Source organism: Macrobrachium rosenbergii, chromosome 49, assembly GCF_040412425.1.
Source record: "Macrobrachium rosenbergii isolate ZJJX-2024 chromosome 49, ASM4041242v1, whole genome shotgun sequence".
In the NCBI taxonomy this organism is placed as follows: Eukaryota; Metazoa; Arthropoda; class Malacostraca; order Decapoda; family Palaemonidae; genus Macrobrachium; species Macrobrachium rosenbergii.
This window is the reverse complement of record NC_089789.1, coordinates 14,991,758-15,015,735: the sequence shown is the minus strand read 5'-3', so window position 1 is coordinate 15,015,735 and position 23,978 is coordinate 14,991,758. Positions and strand designations below refer to the sequence as shown.

General features: G+C 34.9%; 1 long non-coding RNA gene across 1 annotated transcript; it reads right to left on the bottom strand.

Moving 5' to 3' along the window:
• Nucleotides 1-1,127: 1,127 nt before the first annotated feature.
• Nucleotides 1,128-11,913, bottom strand: LOC136832117 (uncharacterized). Its single transcript, XR_010851066.1, has 3 exons — nt 9,605-11,913; nt 6,869-7,003; nt 1,128-6,480 (listed from the first exon to the last, which is right to left on the bottom strand). It is a non-coding gene; the product is annotated as an uncharacterized lncRNA (long non-coding RNA).
• Nucleotides 11,914-23,978: the final 12,065 nt, after the last annotated feature.

The window sequence follows — 23,978 nt, the reverse complement described above, 5'->3', positions numbered from 1 at the left end:
ACTCAACCATGCGTTCTCAATAGCTTGCTGTGTTTTCTGGTTGAAGATGGGAACAAAGGATACACTCGGCTCTCTGCTACATAATTTTCAAATCCGACCCTTTACTACATGAAATAATATAGCAGACAAATCAGTTAACCGAACTCATGCTCTCAAGCAGGATTTCGTGTCTTCCAATTGGAAGCAAGTTTTGCCGACGCCACTACGATTCCCCAGCCCCCCTCCCCCCGTTCGTTAGTGCTACCATACGTTCCTACCTGATGTTTGCCTCGAGTATATTTCTAAAGGAAGCTCTATAGCACGTCAGTATTGATGAAAATTACTTTTCACGTGATGAATAATGCTTTAAGGATTAATAAATGTAACGAGTGATTACGTTATCATATCAATACTGACGTGCGATAAAACTTTCGATGGGGTCGGTCAAGATTTGAACTTGCACTTCTGAAGACAAGAGTTCAACCCTGCTTGAGAGCAGTAGTTCAGCTCTCACTTAATCGCCATTTATAGAATCCATATAAAAGTTTTAAAATGTTATAATTACGGGAATTAATTCTCTCGTTTTCACACTGGGAAAGTTGTGATGCATTTTTTGCAGTACATACCAATCAAAACGACCACTCTTGGAAATCTAAACAAGCATTTTACAATAGTGCAAACATGACACCTTTGCTTATCAAGTTTTGGCTCGCCATTGTCTCTTCATTTTCTAAATCTAACACTGGTTCTATTTATTCTTCCTACCGGTATTAAAGTGCAACTTATACCACAAAGTTTTTTTTTTTTTACTCAATTTTCTTTCTACTTGTTACTCTAGTGCTAATATTGTTTCCAGCTTCTAAAATGCTATTTTTCATAATTTGTTGAGTGTACCTTTAGGATATTACACTATTACTAAACATCGTCATGATAATTAGTCAAGATATGACATTACTCAAAAAACTTCATTACTAATACAATAGCAAACATGAAATATAAAGTTCAGACATACTTAAAACCCCGAGATCACAGACTTCAAAACGTAATGCTTAAGAAACATTCCAGCGGTGTTCACATTTCCATTTTAGGATTTGCTACTACTATTGATGACATATCCACAAACTTTTTTCGGTTACTTTAAACAAGACTTTTGAAACGTAAATTTTATTTAAATAAAAGTTGGACAAAACGTTCGTATAAAGAAAACAATTGAACAGGCAATATTTAGTTGAGCTTTGTAAAGTAGTGGAATTACTGTCTAATCTTAAAGAGAAAAAATTTTACAAGACAGACTTGAAATATACAAAATGCTCTATATCTGACACTACGGTTAGTCGAAACGATAATAAAGGTGTTAAACCTACGAAAATAAAGCTTGAATCAATAGATCTAAGGCCAGTTAAGAAGAATGAAGGAGACTGTATAGAAAACGATGTGAAAAAAAAAATGGAAATTTAGGTCTTGACTTGATAGTTAATAATTAAATCAAACACCCCATTATCTTGAGGATAATTATCTCGAAAGTTAAATACTTGACCACGGATTTACAACCGAGGAACAAAGCGCAGACGAGCTTCTTTGAACTGAAATTGGAATATGAGATTTAGGCTTGATGCCAAGCGCTGGGACCTATAAGGTCATTCGGCGCCGAAAGGAAATTCAAGAGTAAAGGTAGTTTGAAAGGTGTAACTGGAGAAAAACCTCGCAGCTGCACTATGATACAATTGTGAGAAGAGGGTGGAAAGTAACATGGGAGGAGGATGATATGAACGGAGGTACAGTAAAAGGAATGAATGGGGTTGCAGCTATGGGCCGCAGGGACGCTGCAAAGAACCTTAAGTAATGCCTACAAGAGCTGCTTGTAATTTTTTTTTACTAGAGAGCAAATAACTCCAGTGTATCTTCCTAACAGGTATGTAATCAGTAGCCTTTATAAATATACATTTCCCTCGTAATTAAAAATGCCTAATTTCCCATGCAAACAGTAAGAAGAGTGACAAGACCGGAAAGGATACTGTAAAATGCACGCAGCAAAAGATGCATGGAAATACTTACGAGTTGGGGGACATCAAACAAAATTCTTCTCGCGAAAGAGAGGGCCAGTAGTTGAAGGCAAGAAACGGCAAAACATATGTAAGAAAAATTAAAAACACCAAACGCACAGAAATGAATAGCAAAGCAAGTGCTGAAAGGTACTTTTCATTGTGTTAAGAGCCTATGTCAAAGAGAGAGAGAGAGAGAGAGAGAGAGAGAGAGAGAGAGAGAGAGAGAGAGAGGTACTTTAATTGGATTAAAAGCATGTGTCAAAAAGGAAGAGAGTGGTACTTTAATTGGATTAAGAGCATATGTCAAAAAGGAAGGAGAGAGAGAGAGAGAGAGAGAGAGAGAGAGAGAGAGAGAGAGAGAGAGGTACTTTAATTGGATTAAGAGCATATGTCAAAAAGGAAGGAGAGAGAGAGAGAGAGAGAGAGAGAGAGAGAGAGAGAGAGAGAGAGAGAGAGAGAGAGAGAGAGAGAGAGAGAGGGGGAGGCTACTTTAATTGGATTAAGAGCATATTTCAAAAAGGAAAAGAGAGCGCGCGAGAGAGAGAGATTGCACCTCCTAGTCTTTAATTATGACATACTAGTATGTTTGTAATGTATTTAAAGATACACGACAGACCCTTTTAATTATGAATTTCACTGACCCCTTTGAACAGTTTTAATCTTTGATATAACAGCTAATGCTAACTGATGTAAAGATGATGCCAGCTAAAGTAAAAGTCAATGTTAACGGATGAACAGTTAAATTTCAAGTAGGGAGAAACTAAAATGACGCGGTTTTAATGACAACTGAGGACTGAAATACCGGTAAAGGTTAAATGACTGGCCAACAGCCCCAAAATGGACTGTTGTTAAGTCAATATGACTGGGGAAAAATGAGGTAATTATATGCCAAAGAAAGAGGGTATTGACGGAGATTAGTATGGAAAAACTTTACTGGAAAAAAAAAAAAGAATGGCGAGATATTGAAAGGCGATGGAAGAACTGGTTGAAAAAATTAGAAGAAAAAAGCAGCGACTGAGAAACTGGAATCCTTCAATCAATAATAACGGATAAATAAAGCTTAAACTTTGAAAAGGCGTTTCTATCTGAAAATTAGAAAAAAAAAAAACTACTGGAGAATCTAAAGGTGTAAATGTACATTAACATAACTGAAAATTTGGTAAAAAAAAAAATAGTAGTAAACTGTGGATTGAATGTTGCATTGTGGGTAAAAAATATGGATTTATCCTGTCAAGGCTCACGTTAGCCAAAGCTTGTTTAAAGTAATGCATAAAGGAAAATGACTACCTGCAAATGCACAACACACGCAACTAATTTTGCCCACGTGAAGGTATGGAGCCTGGTTGCTTTGACTTCCTTTTATCATGCAGTCTTCGAATTCATGATTTCAGCATAAATTCAGAAATTATCTACGAACTTGACCCTAATAACCATGAAATTTGTTCCCCCTGAATGTAAAAACAAGAGAAGGAATACAAAGTTCTACCTACAAAAACTGCACGAAAGTTATTACATAGCAAATAACTTTATACGAATTTGAAAGTAAATTCTGAAACATACAAAATTTTTAATCGCTGCATAATCACCTACAAAAAGCGGCGACCAATTTTTACATTTCTTACACGATCAGGTGCTAAGTATCCTAAGACCAATTCTAACTACTTTGAATTTGAGGCACGTTAACATTTTTTCTCTTCCCATATCCTCAATCTTTAGATTTGCATCTAGAAGATAATTGAGTAATATTAAAATCATATATGGAGACAATGGCATGTGAACAGCCAGCCTGGTCTGGTTACTCCATCTAGTTTGAGTACACAATTTACTGGTGAGCCTGATTCTTGCTGAATTCAGGCTGTCTAGACATTTGTTCTTATGAAGCTATTAGATCAGTGGAGGCCATGTGAAGGATGAAATAGCATGGGACTGGGGTGCAGATATACTGCGTAATGAGATCAAAGCAGTAAGGAGGAAAAACATTTTTAATACTTACACCTACAAGGTAACTGCAATTATAACGTGTAATGGCTACCGTCAAGAGCCCTTCTACAAAACAAGAGAAAGGAGAATTGAGATATTAAATGCTAAATTGTAGTTACATGTAGTGACAGAACCCCCACCTCATAGACACCCACTAATTGACGGCAAACTAGACTTCCCCCAAGACAAAGACTGAGTTTAATCGATGCTTTATGTTGAAATACTGATTCCCTTTTAGGGCGCTGCTTAACGAAGCCCTTCACTTGGAATTTTACGAGTGAAGGAATAATTGTAAGCAACAATGCAGACAAATTAACTGGGAACAGAGGACAACAGTTATGTGCATGAATGTCCCAAGTTATTGCTCTTTTTTGCATAATCCTTTGGTCTAAAAAAAAACCTCTACCCCCTAATTCTTACCTTACAACTAAACTCACTGACGTTGTTTGCAATCATTTCATCGAAAAGATAGTGTTCTTAGAAACTGCCAGCGTCATAAAGGAATTTTAATGAAGTAATTTCTTGCGATGACAGTTTTGGACTTGAACATTACATTAGTGCAGCAAAGTGGACCACTTTCATCAACCCCTAACTAAAAAGTGCCCGTTTCCAGAGCTTTCTTATTTAGGAATTTACACCATAACGTCACAAGTAGTCTAATTTTGAAAAATTTTGGTGGGGGGGGGGAGAATCATTACATAATGCGGTCTCACTTCCAAGTTTGACGGACTCATTAAAAGCGGATAGAAACAATCAGTACTGGCACATCAAACAGTTCATGATCAATTACTCAAGAAATCCTAGGTTTCTGAGTACACTATATATATTCAGTGCACTACAGTCAAAACTGCAGCAAAACGTTTAGTATGTTGGGTAACCCCGATTTCCAGACTAAGTTAATTTCTCTCTTCTAGACCACTAAACTGATTTAATATACATTAAGTACCTTAAGTTTTTACATGTTGGGTGTCTAGACACTGGCACTCTTCTTCTAATTATTAGAAATATATCCATAATGCCTAATTTGTGCTTCATACCAAGAATGAATTCCTAAGCGTTTTCGAGATCTATGGGGGATCTTAGAAACTAAAGAACAGCAACCACGTATGGAAATCTGGACTGAAAAGCATTTCTGGGGAATAAGCAATCTACACTTAACAGAATTTAAGTTAAGATCAACGAGTCCGGAAGATCTGACATATTAACAGATACAAAAGTAACCTGAACATGTTAAGTCTATGAAAGAGAGGTCGAGTGGGGCCAAGTCAGGCCTGTTTAGGATACTCCTATTATTGATTATAAAGGGTATATTATTCACAGGTCTCCACTAAATCATGGTACCTGGCTGACTTTCCTACCCCATTGTCTAGATGCATACATTTATAAATACTTGGCCATTTATGTAGGTCATCCTGCTGGCTAGGACTCATTTTGAAATTCTTATACGTCTCATATTACCTCTAAAGTTAGTCAGTAAAAAATACAGTACAATTCTTAACTAAATCGCAGGCTCACAATTTATGTATTATTGTTATATAAAAATACATGACATCTCAAAATGACATTCTACATGGCGTTTCATCTTCAGCTGTGGTGTCGTTTCTTTAAGTGAAATTGCCTTCTTCACCTAAAATGAGAGCCCGGTAATGGGTTTTTAAACTTTACAACAGCACAGTAATAATTTTAACTCAGCCTATAGAAATCGAAAAACTCGGGAAATCCGATTTCACCTATGACACATGTACCAAAAATTATTTCAGTAATTTATATTACTACTTTTGCAATAGCTCAATTTACAATTGTACCCCCAAAAATTATATTGCTATTCAAGTCATTATCCAATAATTGATATGAGGGAATTTTAAAATTATTTTCATACAAGGACATATCCATATAAAACTCGTTCTTTAAAAAATACAAGATGGCAGAATTGATATTCAAGTTAACCATTCATAACGTAGTTTAAAATATACCATGTACAATTTATGAAACATGAATATTCCTAAAGTACTTCTGGCGAACTATTCAAAAGGGAATTACAAGCATTACATGTTTAAACATTTAAAGAAATAATCCATTTTGACGAGCTTAAGCAATGGTATCACGGTTTAATTTTCTATTTAAATAAAGCACCAACGAGACAGACTTTCATTCTCAGAGTATACTTTAAGATGAAAAACTACTTTAATACACGGCCATAAAAGCTAGCTTATTATCCAGCAGCCTTGCTCAAGTAGGATAACTTACTCATCACCTCTTGGAAAATAAACAATTATAAAATATCGATCAATATTTCTGTAAAAGTTAAAGTTTGCTGGGCAAGAAAAACCGATTTCTTGCTAATTTGCTGCTTCTGAGCACAGCTTCCAGTTGGATGAAGAGTAAGCCTGATTTCTTCGTAGACTGTTGCCCTGCAACTCTTATGTTGTCATGGCGACCACATCAGTCTTGATGGCATAGGTTGAAAGGTCATTTCCTGTAAAGAATCATTCCAATCAAAAAATTTTGTTACAACAATCTAGTCATGTAACATTTAACCGGCAAAATTTTCAGGACTATTGGCGTGAAATCGTTCATCCAGTTCTTAATAACTGAGATCAGGAAAACAGTATGATTTAATGAAAAGCAAGCAAATTAACCCATTATAATTTCCACTGGAATAATTTAAGTATAAGATTTTAAGTTCACAAAACTCTTGACCACGAACTAAAACTGTTGTTTGGACGATTTTTGTTTTGAATGAATCAGTACTTGTGTTAATGCTTTCGATTTATTCTAAAGGATGCTAGCCAATAACAGCCAAATTTCAATTACTGAAGTTTTTAATCCCTGCGAACCAGAGTCGTCAATGTGTTGAATCTTACCTCAGAATAATCCTTTCACTTCCTTTACACTATATAATAATGCTACAGTGACAAACTCCAGCCGGCACCTCGTACAAAGTCTTGGCGCTAACCCCATTTTTAAATTTGACATCAGCTGGAAGCGAGGCAGATTTTCTGAAAAAATAAATTCAATTATATTTTCTATACGACAGAACTACCATTACAAATAAAAACCCTCTTTAAATTTCCGACATTTGGTTATACTTCGTAAATTACCCTTCTTCCAGGGGCAACTTCCTGCCATCATTTGCTTCCAATTGGGTAAAGCATTTCAATTGGTTTCTCTAGAAGAGTGCCAAACAAAATCGAGTTAACCTACCAATTTGTATATACTCAGGGCTTCATCTTTACGTTAACTTAACCTAACAATTTGTGTATGCTCAGGTCTTCACCTTTACCTTAGTATAACTTTTGAGATCGTTATATTACTTTTTGCAAAATAAAAAGGCCTATGAGTTATACGTAAATATTAAATTATTCTCCTAGAACAGGCTAAGCAGACTTCATGATTACTGGTAATAAGTATTCTTACCAGTTGTCTCCCTAAAACGGGTAGCTATCATTCACCCAACAATAACCTTTATTCTTGCCTTTCTTCAACTTTCCTTCCTTCCTTCCTTCCTACCTCTCCCCCCACCCCTCTCTCTCTCTCATCATTCCCTATCCCCTCTTTCATTCCTTAATTTTCCCTTCCTTCCATCTCTCTCTCTCTCTCTCTCTCTCTCAATGGATATCCTTAAAAGCCAGACCGTGCTTACAATTTAATTCGGGTCAACCACAGACTACAGCTTGAGGTTAAAAACAAATACCAGAAATACAACATTAAGGAAAACTGCTGTCCAAGTTAACTTAGGAGTTACTGACTAAGGCAATGAGGGAATTCCTATTTAAATACACCTGAGTTTCTATAACGCTTACAAATGAATTACAGTAGTTGAAAAACTTTAGTTACACGATGGTGGCTATTAAAATTACGCCGATTTGCAACATAGTTCTCTAGAATGCGTTATTTTCATTATATTTCTTTGCTCCAACTATTCCGGATATCCAAATATGAATAGGGTTCAATTCATAAAACCTACTGGAAGAATTCCGTTAGACAATACTTGGGATGACTGTTACTGTGTTTCAACTTCTAGGAGAAAAATCTCTTATTACTCTCTGCTTTCTGTTACCCGTGTTTTAAATGGAGTTCTGTTTTTGTTACCATACAAGAACTCAAATGACCAGGCTGTTAAATATGTGCTGCACTTCTGATTTAACCATGAACAGAGTAATTTAACAGCCCCAGACGTGGAGGTAATGAAGCATGTTTATTTTCAGCTGCAGTATGATTTAGGATTTACTCAAAATGTCACAATTAATTTTAGGAACCATCACGAAATTCAGTACAGTAGTAGGGATACTAATTTAATCCTTAAGGCCTTTGACTAGAAGCGAAGACAGTTACTCAGCCTGTTCAACAAGTAAAGTATCTGATAGAACCTCCAGTTCTTAAATGACTTTTCCAAATCATGTCTAATGCATTATTTACCATAGGAAGGAAAGTAAAGGAATATAGAGTTTAGGCCAAAGGCCAAGCACTGGGGCCTATGAGGTCAATCAGCACTGGAAAGGAAATTTTGAGTAGGTAGGTTTGAAAGGTGTAACAGGATGAAAACCTCGCAGTTGCATTAAGAAATCATTGTTAGGAGAGGGTGGACAGCAAGATGGAAGAAATAATATGAATGGAGGTACAGTAAAAGAAATGAAAGTGGTTGCAGCTAGGGCCCGAAGGGACGCTGCAAAGAACTTTTAGCAACGCCTACCGTGAACCCTTGAGGTGCACTGATGGCACTACTCCCCTACGGGATTATCATGGGAGGTAACTAACTACCAAGCTAAACTCTAAAAATGTTGCATTTCAACTATCAACCTACGAATTCTGTTGGCAAGTAGTGTACCTTAATTCTTATAATTTATAACTTCTAATTTTCCTGGAAACATTTCTATCCGCTTATTTTCAGGTTAAAAAAATTTAAAGCAACGTATCTCCATTCCCAAAAATCCAAGCAAATATATGTACTCCACCATAAATTACCTTTTAATCACACGACTCATTCTATAAACTAAAGTTCCACCCAACACCGTATACATTATCTTTTGTACAATACCAAAAAAAAAAAAACTGGAAATCCAAATAAATAAAGCGCTGGTTTCTTGATTTAATACCGCTTTTAGAAAATTAATGTTGTATAAGAAAAACTAAATCAAATGAGGTTCACATACGTCAAGAAGTCACTTAAGGTTTGAAAAAATATAGCCCTTTCAAGTTATGCCTATAATTAGTTAAATAATAAAATCTTTGGCAAGGAAATCGGACTAGTTTGTTTTGATCAATAATATCTTTATTTTTAGGGTTTCGGTTTCCTACTAACCCACACATTCGACACTAACATTTCTATATTGACCATAACCTAAATTTTTGCTAGAAATCTGTTTTAATTTATATTTAGTCTGGGCTGCATACAGTCGACTCTGCCAACCTGTCAGTGTTGTAACATTTATATTTTCAAACAAATATCAACAGATTTAACTTTAGAGAAAAATTTTTTTTGAGTATCAAACATTGGAACAGAGCATATGCAATGGTTGAAATGTTGTTTGCAGCATATTTTCCATTACGGAACATGTAAGACAACATGCTAAAAGCTAGTGATCGCTTACTATACTTACTCTGGAAGTTCTCCAAAGATCCGTTGCATCTCAAAGTTATTTCTTGGGCCTCCGTTACCTTTTATACATCTTTGCCAAACTTTTTTCTTGTTAATAACTTACACAGATCTAGTGATTATGGTTACAAATTATCCCAAACTGCACTCACTTTCTGTAACGTGACATGTTCCCCAAGCCTTTCAGTATTTTACAGTCGGGCTAAAACTATCAAACAGCCAAATCTAATAAAATACCCAAAGTCAAAAGCTACGTCTAAAGTCCAAGTGCAATAAAATATGAGGGGGATGCAATTGCTCCGTTCGAAACAGACAAAAAGTCATGCATGGTTTTCCCACGGCCATGTTTTAAGATAATTGGGAAAAGAACTTCGAAGCATTGGAATTTTTTCATGGATAATTTAAGAAATTAGAATCGTGTATTCCCTACTTGTTGCTTTTAACTGCATAAGTGCACTCCCACCACAACATTCCCCTCATTCTCTGGCTACTGATGAACCACTACCTATGCCTTCCTAAGATTAAGGTAGAAAATATACTAAATATGGAAGGGTAAGGGTTGGCATAGAAGTGCAATGTTATCCACATAATTACAATGATGTGCCCTAGGTTCAACTGGAATATAACCTTTTTACCACTAGTTTAATTTTCAGTCATAGTTAACATGGAGCCCAGTGGGAAAAGCCCCTCGATGTAGGACACGGCACCCAAGGTTAGATTAGGATGTACCCTGTAATCACCATGAACGTCTTGCATTTTTTCCTTAATGATTTCCCTTGATTACACAATTCATACATTTTCTACACCAAAACCCGTTTCCAAATGGGGTGTCCCTTAATACTTAAAAAATGGGGACGCTGCCAAAAAAGACTGGGATGTTTCAAACAAGATTCTAAAAGTTGAAAATCTAATGCTTAATGTAGTTGGAGTTAAAAATTTATATTACCTGCAAGATGTGTGGCACCCAAAAATTTATCAAGTTGGTTGTTAAGACCGAGTACGTCACTTTACCTATTATTTTTCATACCTAATTTTATTTTCTGTATGCGCGCTATAGCAGCTACAAATCTGACTCGCTATACTGATTTACAGTTGAATTAGTTGCAAAATTTTATTGGCACCCATAGTTTATACAAGTTAATTTCTGCTGTAGTCGAGGTGGTTTAGCCTAAGCCTATCAAAAACATTATGAGAAGCCAGTAGAAATCAGTTTCCAATACCATTTTCAACGCAGCATGGCATTCTACTTCAAAAACCGTATGCGTTTTAAAAAATCTTTCATGTTGCCTACTATTTTAAAATAAAGTTTATCAAGAAACCTAGAGCAATTTCATACCATATCACAATGTTTATGAACAGTGAGAAGCTCAGAAGCTGTTGATATATAAAAAATATATAAAACTGCCTCCAGTTTACGCTACTTTCAATTAGTAAAATTAAAGTAAAATTTTCTTACTATGCCCTAGGGAGATTTATGGGGTAAACAGTTCAAAATTTCTGACACGTCAAATTTCGATCTATGCATTTCAGATTAATAAGTAAAAAAATTGCTGACTTAAGCTTGGATTCATAGCACTTTCGGATACCACACGTGCATGAAATGCATTTCACTTACAAAATATGAGTTACGGGCATTACATGTAGATCTCCGAAATTATGCTTTCATCAAGTAGCTTTCCGCTAATTAAGTCTTTTCAAAATTCTCAGACTTCCAACGAAAACTGACAAACACAGCTGGACAAAGCATTTGGGAATGGAGAGCCACCAGAAGCAAACATTGAATGTGAACATCATTATGAGCGATGTTTAAACGACTGCTGCACTAAACCAATCAATGGAAGTGAAATTAAACGAGAAAACTGAGTAAAATCACCTTCACAAAAACCGACTTTGCTGAAACCACAAAATCTTACAAGTTGTCCCAGTACTAACAGGCTTACTGATAACACAAGACTTAACACAATACACATCTTCCTTCTGAACAGATTTTCGGCAATCATTAGCAGTTTAAAACTTTTCATGAAACCTTTTAATATTTGGCTTACCAACTAGATGTAAAATCTGGATACTTTTCTTTGCACTGAACAAGCCCTATCACTACACAGGCTTAATCCAACAAAATGGTGAATTACAAGAACGAGACCTATTTTTCACACAACCAAAATTCATCAAAAACCACAATTATTCCCGAAATAAAAATACCTTCACGTAGGTGACGAACCACCGATTCCACAAGACACTGGCACAAAGAGAACATTGGAACTTTCTTGAACAACTTTCAACCCGTCAAAGATATACGAAATTGTCCTCCGGGCCGAGGAAAGCGATAATGACGTCTGGGAAGCTGAGAGACCAACAAGGACTCTCCAAAAATAGCCTACTTTCCAGTGAAGGTGACCACAGGACAAACGACTCTGACATCTGGTGGCTAGTGGTTAATTACGGTGAACAAAGGAACGCAGACAAAGCAGGAGCAGAAGTAAAGAAAATAAAAAAAAGATGAAATAAGAGGAAAGTTAATACGATATATATATCTCCCTTGTTTCTTTTACTTAGGACGTTAAAATTCGCTTACATTTGTCGGGTACTTTGATAGATTTATAACGATTTTCTTCCAGGAAACTTGGCAGCAAAAGAGACTTTATCAAGTCACACTTTTCATGATTTTATGATACCTAGTCAACATGACAGTGATTATATAAATCCTATGGTTCAGTGATTAGATTTCTTTATGATAATAAGAAAATTCATCACCCACCCTCTCCCTACCCGCTCCCCACCTCCTCATCCTATTATTACTACTGTACTACTGCTACTGCTACTACTACTACTTTATCCACATACACTACCTAATTTTCATTTCTATTCTCTCTCTCTCTCTCTCTCTCTCTCTCTCTCTCTCTCTCTCTCTCTCTCTCTCTCTCTATGCTTCCGTGTAGTGGGCATTCAAATCTTTTGAGAGAAAGATTTATGGAGGAACAGATGAGAAAAGCCTGGATAAGTTCTAAGAATAAGTAAAGTGACGGCCAGTAATATGTGAAATGGCTAATGTCATGAGATGGTAAAGTTTCAATTACTGATGATAAGAAGCTACAGAGACCTGTGGCAGACTGAAATTTCATCCCTCAACACCGTTACTACATTTTTCATTCCCTTACATTCATTCACTATATATGGCACTTCAGTTTTTAGTTTTCTTAAAAGAAAGCTGTTGTGGCGGGTTTGTCTGTCCGTCCGCAATTTTTCTGTCCGCGTTCAGATCTTAAAAATAGCTGAGGCTAGAGGACTGCAAATTGGTATGTTGATCATCCACCCTCCAACCATCAAACATACCAAATTGCAGCCCTGTAGCCTCAATAGTTTTTATTTTATTTATGCTTAAAGTTAGCTATAATGGTGCGTCTGGCAACGATATGGACCAGGCCACCACCGAGCCGCGTTAAAGTTTCATGGGCCGCGGCTCATACAGCATTATACCGAGACCACCGTAAGATAGATCTATTTTCGGTGGCCTCGATTATACGATGTGCAGAAAACTCGATTGCGTCGAAGAAACTTCGGCGCATTTTTTACTTTTTTTTTTTCTTGTATTATCTTCACCGATGCCCATCTCATATGATGCCATTCATCTAAATTCTCATCCTGCCCAACCTTCATCTTTTCCTCTGTCGGATCTCCAGCTGTTGCAAGTCAACGTTTCGCTAATAATAATAATAATAATAATAATAATAATAAAATGCCCCGAAGTTTCTTCGGTGCAATCGAGTTTTCTGTACAGCTTATAATGCTGTATGAAATTTTCAGCTACGGCCCGTGAAACTCTTAGGCCATGAAACTCAGCCACGGTCCAATGGTGGCTCAGCCACGGCCCATGAAATTCAGCCACGGTCCGGTGGTGGCCTGTGTTCTTGGTACCTATAGCGCTTCCAGAAGTACGATTATGGCTAACTTTAACTTTAAATAAAATAAAAACTACTGAGGCTAGAGGGCTGCAATTTGTCATGTCTGACGACTGGAGGGTGGATAATCAACATACCAATTTGCAGCCCTCTAGCCTCAGTAATTTTTAAGGTCGGAGGGTGGACAAAAAAAGTGCGGACGGACAGACAAAGCCGGAACAATAGTTTTCTTTTACAGAAAACTAATAATAATAATAATAATAATAATAATAATAATAATAATAATAATAATAATAATAATAATAATAATAATAATAATAATAACAGTAGTAGTTTTAAGAGTGACACTTTTCTCCTGCAGTCTCAAAGTGGTTCCAAACGCATCTCCGAAGCCCTCAAATTCAAGGTCTCATTCATCCATCAGCTCATGTTAATCGATGTGAGTCTTGGGGGAAAAAACGGGAATATTAATTTTCAGTAATTGATAACCAGTTTTATAAAAACTTCATCGGATAAGAAATTCAATTAAAAATGGACATTGGTTCATTACCGTTAGAACAATACATTCTGAAAAAAATACGCTTCTGAAAAAGAAAATGATTAAGGTACAAACGCTTTTTATTGAAACTTAAAAAAGCGACATGTGAACAAAGGGAAATTTTACACTGAGATCAAAGTCACGATCTTTAATACGATATACATATAAAAATATCATACCTTTTGAAAAGAATATTAATGGATTATTGCCGCCATACAAAAACTAACATATGAAAAATGAAAAGCAGAAAATTCTAGAGTGAATTTAGAATGCTTATCGTATGGGAAACACATGATTTTATGCAATAAAGAGTTCACATGCTAAAATTGGACATTTAAAATGCATATAGTAATTTGGGCATTTTAGTGAACAGTTGCCAACAATGTCGCTCTGTCAGCAGTCTCCACAAACATCATGACTTTTAACTGAAAGTTGCTCTCTTATTATGAGTAAATGTTTCGAATGAAACCCCCAGTAATATCAGTGGCAACTGTTAAACTTACAGTCTCTTAGTAGTGTGCAAGTATCCACCCGTCATTTGCTTAAGAGCCCTGGATGTGAGTTGTGAGGTAAACCATCAGAATAAAAACTGAGAAGGAATTTTAAAGACGACAACATTTTTATCATCGTCGTCGTCACCACCACAGAAATACCAAGAAGCATAAACTTTATATCAACAACAGGAACGTCAGCCGGAGTAGAAGTAATAATAACCTTGATAAGAATAACAAGTCTTGAAAGCCTGTCGTGCTGAAAAAATCCCGGCTCTTTAGAATACGGCACTTTTGGTCACTTTTACTGAGACCATGGCACTAGTTGACTTCGTAGCGGAAATTGCATGTGCTCTCTCTCTCTCTCTCTCTCTCTCTCTCTCTCTCTCTCTCCATAAACAACATATATAAAATCAAAGAACGCAATTTTTCAAGTCAATAAACGTGTGTTTATAAATCCTCAGGCATATGAATACATATAGTACGATAACCACATGAAATGTATGAATACCTGAGTGTCGGTATTTTCTGAACTGGGATTCTTTATATTTCTTTTAAACATCTGAGTATGATATGAACTACTGATGGTTAAAAGGGTGAATTTATTGTTTCCATCATGGTTAACTGTATAACTGTCTTCTGTTGAGACGGAATTATGAAAGGACAGATTGGCCTGCATTCAAATAAAAAGCAAAACACCGAGAGCACCTATTCCTGACTTGAAGAAAGAAGTAATAGAAAAAAGAAAGAAAAAAAAAACACATGGGACGTGACCGCATGAAAGAAACAAATCCTCTCTACTTACGTCCCGATGAATTTCTCTGCTTCCTTGAACCTCGGAGTTTCTCTTATACATCTCCTTCTGTCTCTCTTTCGGGAATGTATCTATATAAAACATATGATAAACCAAACAGAACGGTATTTCCAACTTGATACTTTCCAAGACATTGATACTCATCTGAGAGCACGTACACCGAATGTGTGTGCTGAGTGGAGACATCTACAACTTATTTAGTTCTTTAGGTTAATGGACTTTAACGCTTTGGAGCGAATACCATATAATTACCAGTAAAACGAATGAGTCACCGGAGGAGTGGGGCTTATCATTCAGTAATCACATTTAATGATTCTTGTACAACACTTGAGTGAAAAATACACGCTGAACATGAGGCGGCCTTACAAAGAATTTACAATAAGATGCCTCATTTACGTAATATAGGTAACATTTTCCCCTAAAGTTGTGGTAGTCCTAAATACCATTGACCGATAGAAATGTGTAAATCAGTAAACCCCCTCAAGGTAAGCCAGATCTAAAACAAATTACCTGAACTATAACCACGTCAGTTATATATATATATATATATATATATATATATATATATATATATATATATATATATATATATATATATATATATATATATATATATATATATATATATATATATATATATATATACATATAAGGTCGAACATTCATAGGTCTGTGTCAAGCTCACTGTCTAATCTCTTTAGTCCACATTTGTGACCTAGAATTCTAGGTTTAATTTATGCTGCATAGTAATTTAAGTAATTTAGGGTTTTGAAACGGTGGAGAGTATATTTCTCATTTATACTTTTCTTACTGAGGTTTATCACAAAATATTATTTCATTCAGAACTGCGAGATACTTTCTATTGAAACTTGAATAGTAATTAGCTGTTTAAGAGAGAGAGAGAGAGAGAGAGAGAGAGAGAGAGAGAGAAAGTTATCCGATCAAATTGCCATCTAGAAAAAAATACTAATTTCCTGAGCTTCCATTACTATGATGCCTTTGATGTCTTTATCGTCATGTCGTTGAATGATCATTGGTTTTCAAGTCAAAGCGGATTATCTCATTTTTTTGTGTCGTTCGAAATCTTGGCGATTTTCGCAAAATGCGGTATTTTTGAAAAGTAAGAGTAAAGTTATTTTTTCCTCATTCGGTATGTTTATAAAAGCTTGTAATTTGCTGTTGGGATGTAACGCTTAACGTTCGTTTTACAACGCGGAAATGCTGGCTTGATCAAAATTCACGTAAAGGATATTAATAATCATTAGGAGGAATGGACATTTGCTTGGAAATTTTACCAAAATAAACATAATATTTGAAGTTTTAAATTCTTATATTATGTCCATGCTGACTTGCCTCCTTTGCAAATTTATCAGTTGCGCACACGAATATGAAGATCGAAAAATACAATATGAAACTCACCTCTGCATAAATCAGAGGAACCAAGGCACTGTCCGAGGATTGAGGTGATCAGAGTATTGTCTTCCAAACTCTGATATCAAAGAGCAGCCGACAAAGAAAGATAGAGCGTTGAAATTTGTGATGAAGGAATAATCAAAATCCCTACTGTACTGGACAATGTTTCTACTATTTTACTTAGCCAGTCCAAAGCCTGGTAGTCTGGACTTGGAAAAAGGTTTCTAGATGAATATAGATGGTTAGCATGCGGAAAATTCTGGAAGTTCCCTAATTGTAACTTTTTAGCTTTCCTTTTTTTTTTTTTTTTTTTTATTTCCAAGGTTTTTTTTTTTTTGTAGTTGTAAGTCATTTCAAAAGTGGAGCTCTTCTTCATTTACGTATCTCAGAAATGTCAACTGTAACTTTCGGTTAGCACCTGTTTTTGACGGGCTGCTCTAGGAGAAAGAGCCCGTGCTGGCATAAAGCCAGCTTAATCAAAAACAACAACAGCACATGCGAAGTGGCAGCAGGTTTTTGAGACTTAATCACAGTGTTTTTGCTAAATATTTGACATCGTTGTGAATATTTTCAATTGTAAATGGGAATTTTTTATGTCAGATCTACATCACTTCCGGCATCGAAATACCTTGCATCTGTTCATGATTATTTGCTTGCTAAATGAAGAATTGTTTTCTTATTTAATTTTGTTGTGTTTAAAAAAAAGGTAATCATTTTTCCTCTTCAACATCAGACGAACGCAAAGATAGTATATCGAAAATTTTGCTCATGAACCCATCAGTGAAAGAAACTGGAAAGAATTTCTTTGCATTTCCAGAGAGAAAAGGATACGGAAACCCACCTGGGTCGGATGCGAGGGCATCGTGCTTGAAAATTATGCCGATAAAAACGGGGACGGGAACGGGAATGGTACAGAAGTTGTTCTGGATGATATATGGATGGACCCTTAATTCGAGAGCAACACATTCACTGAAAGGAAAATATAACTTTCATTTTATTCAATATGTTACAGGTTTTGTCCTAGCCTCTACTGTTAGTAAGGAATGTGTGTGTGCGTGTGTGTGTGTGAGCGTGTGTGTGTGTGTGTGTGTGAGCGTGTGTGTGTGTGTGTGTGTGTGTGTGAAAGAGAGAGAGAGAGAGAGAGAGAGAGAGAGAGAGAGAGAGAGAGAGAGAGAGAGAGAGAGAGAGAGGAGCTTTTCAAATATCTTTCTCTTAATATAATCTTCATGGACTTATAATATGGCAACATGACATCCAATGGGTTATTATACTGCCGGCTAATGATACTAAGTACGAAAGTTCATGAATTTATATTAAGAGGCAGAATTACAATTTATGGGACTGAGTGACATTGCATTCACACGTACGCTGCTGTTCAATATATATATATATATATATATATATATATATATATATATATATATATATATATATATATATATATATATATATATATATATATATATATATGTATGTAATGTGTGTGTGTATATATATATATATATATATATATATATATATATATATAAATATATTATATATATATATATATATATATATATATATATATATATATATATATATATATATATATATATATATATATTCTAATTCACTGTTACCCGAAAAGAGCACGATTTTAGTCTTCATTCGTTGCAGTCAAAGGAAATAGATTATATCCAGTTCAGCTCCTCTTAACTGGAACATCTGCCATCGTAAAAATGACTTTAGTTAATGAGCTCTAGTCTTTGACAGAGCCAATGATGAAGGATTCAATTATTCTCCTCATGGGGATGACACAGGACGAATCACTTCGGATGCAGAGACTCTGACAGCACAGCTCACACAAATACTTTACCAATTTGTGAACTGACAAGCGAATGTATGAGCTTGATATCTACTCTAAAAACGTGAAAATGCACAACATTTACCCGCTACACACGCACACACACACATATGTGTGTATGAAAAAAGCATATTGAACCCTTGAACCCTTCCTCTTCAAACAGCATTACTTCACAAACGTACACACATACATACACCCATATATATATATATATATATATATATATATATATATATATATATATATATATATGTATATATATATCTATCTATCTATCTATTTATCTATCTATCTATCTATATATATATATATATATATATATATATATATATATATATATATATATATATATATATATATATATTTACCTATCTATCTCACCGATGTGTTTAGTTGTGTGCATACGTATGACTATTGCAACTGAATACAAAGTATGTTGCGCTGAGTGATCCATATATGAATTATGCTGATATTCCGTTCCCTCCCCTCACCCAATGTGATTTTTCGCTGCAACATTTTTCAAATTGTATAATTTTATTTTAGATCTGGTACAATTCATCCGCATAACAACGCTAGTTAAATCCATTACCAATCTAAAGCACGCTAAATTTTGTACCGCATCTGATGAATAATTTGGCCTCGTTCGTGGACCAAATTCCATTATGCCCAGAATTTTTGTAGCTGGAAATTCTATTCCATAATGTTAATCACTGATATTACGATATATTGTGTTTTAGTCAGCGGTAAAACTTTCGAAAGTTATTTACCTACTTCTTTCGAAAATTAACAGTCGAAATGACCTCTAACCTTCACGAGTTCCTATCACCTATTTGGATACGCTCCTCAGTACAAGCCACGGAACCAAATGAGAAATAAATAAATTTACCCCAGCTTCCGTTGTGAGATTCTAACCCACGAAGCAAAACGGACCAAACACTCTTTGGCGGGGAAGGTAGTTCCTCGTTGGGCGGTTCCGTTCTCAGCTAGCACTCGGCTGGCCGCGAGTTCGAATCTCCGACCGGCCAATGAAGAATAAGAGGAATTTATTTCTGGTGATAGAAATTCATTTGTCGCTATAATGTGGTTCGGATTCCACAGTAAGCTGTAGGTCCCGTTGCTAGGTAACCAATTGTTTCTTAGCACGTAAAATAAATCTAATCCTTCGGGCCAGCCCTAGGAGAGCTGTTAATCAGCTCAGTGGTCTTGTTAAACTAAGGTACACTTAACTTTGGCGGGGAAGGAAAGCTAGAGTTTCTTCCATTACTTTCCGTCGCATCATGAAGTTAACAGATCATTGAAGGTATTAAATACATCTCGCACTATACACCATGTATGTGACGAAATCACGTTTAGGGACAAAATTTTCAGGATCGCGTGATACACGAATATATACGTAAATTACGGTTCTTTTTTGATGCTGTGTATTTCTGAGTTTCACATAAACTGTGATTGCGCATTTACGGAGCAAGCTTCAGTTCCGAAATCCGAAGAAGTCCCAAAACCGAAACACGGCTGGCCCCAAGGGTTTCGGATAAGAGATTGTGAATCTGTTTATATATATATACATATATATATATATATATATATATATATATATATATATATATATATATATATATATATATATATATATATATATATATATATATATATATGTATATATATATATATATACATATATATATATGACTGTGAAATATATTCTGTTAAAACAGAATTCCGTCAAATATAAGGAGCCCATGCAAACGCCAAAATGTGTAAAATAAAGGCAGTTTGGTCGCTGAAATATAGCCTTTATTTGCCACATTTTGGCGTTTGTAGGGGCTCCTTATGTTTTATAATATATATATATATATATATATATATATATATATATATATATATATATATATATATATATATATATATATATACTCGTATATATGTGTATATATATATATATATATATATATATATATAAATATATATATATATATATATATATATATATATATATATATATATATATATATATATATATATATATATATATATATATATATATATATATATATATATATATATATATATATATATATATATATATATATATATATATATGTGTGTGTGTGTGTGTGTGTGTGTGTGTGTGTGTGTGTGTGTGATGTGTGCTTGTTTGTGTGTGGGTATACACAAACACACGTATTTAAAATTTATTGTTATGTTTTGCTGGTTACCAGAGTAAAGTTTGCTTGTTATCTCAATTTCTTCAAGTCTGTGGACTATTTACTTCGATGAGAACAAATCTGTAGGTGTAAAGATGCAACTGTTATAACAAATAATGGCTCATATCATTATTATAGAATAATTCCAAAATCTGGTTAATGTAGGAATAGAATTTATATATTCATATACAAATATATATCAAGAGAGGTGGGCCCTAAATAAATATATAAGGAAAACAGAAATAATACAAGAAGAGTATGTATAAAGGGATTAGATAGGATGAGTTAAGTTTGGATGGAGAAAGAAAAAAGAAGGTTGAATCTTTCAAATATTAGGAACCATTTTATCTAGTACAGGCTCTCTTGACTTGCAATTTAGTCAAAGACTAAACGAGGTCATTCAAACGGTGGGAGTTTGAATATGATTTGGAAGCTGAATTCACATGGCAGGATAACGTTAGAAATGATACCATACGATAAATAACGGAAGTTCAATATGAATGTGAGATACTGAAGAAAGGGAGATGGTTTGGACAAGTCTTTTGCGCAACCACTGGAAGAATCGCCTGCGAGAGCATCAGCGGGGCTCTTGCGGGCTCCCAAAGACCTGGAAGACCCACATCTACTTCGCTGACAGCCATGAGAAAGGAGGCTGGAGAGGAGTGGAGATTCATGGACGGTAATGCACAGGAATGACGAGTGGAGAAATTTCATAGAAGCCTTATGCATCACGCCGCGGTGGAGGCACTGGTTATTATTATTATTATTATTATTATTATTATTATTATTATTATTATTATTATTATTATTATTATTTATTATTATTATTATTATTATTATTATTATTATTATTATTATTATTATTATTATATGTTGATGCTCTGTTTTTCGGCTGTGGTATCTATATCTTTATCCTATTGGTGCACGTTTCGGAACGAAGCAAAATATGAAAGAGAGAGAAAAAAAAAGAATAAATACAACCGGCTTATGCATCACATTCAAGCGTAATGAATGTATATTCACGCTCAATAAATGGCGCGTCCACTCCAAACCAATTGCTTTTTGTTTTAAATAACTTGTCGATGCTTCCTAGAGTTTCCGATGATGTATGGTGATAGCAAGTGGACCTCAGTGATTGATGCTTTTATGCATACCATTTTTGGCTTTGGTAAATCCTGCAGCTAATAAATTACCTCGTGATGAAAGGTCATCCGACGCTCTGTGAATTTGTAACCTGGATTTTTTTTTATGCATAAGACATAATTACTGATTTCTGTGAAAATGTGAAATATATTTTTGTATGCAGCTTTCATGTGAATTTTCCATAGCATGATGAAATATATTATGGCAAAGTGTTCAAATAAAGTTGTAAACGCTCTTCACCTATTGAGATGCACAGTCAAGCACACACACACATACCCGTGTGTGTGTTTGTATGTATGTATGTATATATATATATATATATATATATATATATATATATATATATATATATATATATATATATATATATATACATACATACACAAGAGGTATTGTTACAGAAAAATATGACTACATAAGATCGAAATAGCTGAGCGCAGATGAACTGTTTAAAAAAAAAATTAGAGGTATTTGAAGAGAAAACAGGTTACTTAAAAATGGGAGAGATTTCGACAGAAATGCCAGTTAAGCCCATATTGGGTAAAAGACACTAGGAAGCAAATATGTGAAGACATAATTGCAATTTAGTGTGGAATATCAGACAACAGAAATGAGTCCCGGAAATATTGTACAGAAACTACATTGGCAAGGCAAAATGAGAGGAGAACATGAAAACGCCCTTACCTGTAATAGAAGAAATAGACCTTCTATCACTATTTAAAAAACAGGAATATGTCTACTTTTCTCATAAGTTGCAGATGTTCTAGTAAAAAAGAGAGAAAATACTGGGTTCTTTTTGAAAGAAACCTGAAAGTTGGCTTCTAGATAAAAAAAAAAGGGCTCCTTCTATCTCTCTTTCTTTCGAGAGATAGATGGAACTAATCATTTACTATCTTATTGGTAACATAAACCCTTAGGATAACAAACTACATTATTCTTCGCTTATTAAATGAATACTGTTAGTAGTTCATTAACGAAATCACATTTAATCCCGTAAACTTCATCTTATAACTAATTGAACAAATCGATCACAGTCTTTCCCTTACTTTAACTATGTTAAATGACATTCTGTCGACTACAGAAATTTCCTATTTCTAAATAAGGACTAGCTAGAATATATATATATATATATATATATATATATATATATATATATATATATATATATATATATATATATTTTATATATTCCGTGCTCATACTTTATTGGAGGTGTCTATAGTTGACTATTTGGCCATATTCTAATATTAGTTATTCTCATTTCATTCCATTGCTGTGTCGTTCTCAAGTCCTTGGCACTTGATAATAAATGCCTACATTTCGAAGAAATCCTCTAATGACCTTCAATGCAAACGGGGGGATTAGGGGAAAATACCTAGTTCCTCGTTGGAGGGGTGGGTAGAGCTGTCGCCTGGCACGCTGTGGGCCCAGCGTTAGACTCTCCTACCGGCTAATGAAGAAATAGAGGAATTTATTTCTGGTGATAGAAATTCATTTCTCGTCATAATGTGGTTTGGATCCCACGATAAGCTGTAGGTCCCGTTGCTAGGTAACCAGTTGGTTCTTAGCCACCTAAAATAAATCTAATCCTTCGGGCCAGCCCTAGGAGAGCTGTTAATCAGCTCAGTGGTCTGGTTAAACTAAGATATACTTAACTTAGGGGAAAATACCACTGTACAAAAAGCTGAAAGCAAGCATTTGAAATAAACGGGAAGACAAGACTTGGTGAAGTATATTCATCCCTCTGATCGATTAAGCAATATTGGAAGACAGCAAACTGAAATTCTCAAATTACAAAATTCTAGACCATTTTTAAGGCAGGAAAATACTTCAGAAAAGGAAGCGTTTATAGTAGATGCCAGTGAGATAAAAACCAAGGTTATTACCATTTCATAGAATTGATTATTGTTTACGTTTACCACATCGAAGAAGGAGCGGGTATCAATAAGAATTTACTTTTTGATACCTAAGCTGATTTCTTAAACTGAAGTCCTATACACAAAATACACGTGGTTACACGAAATGAAGAA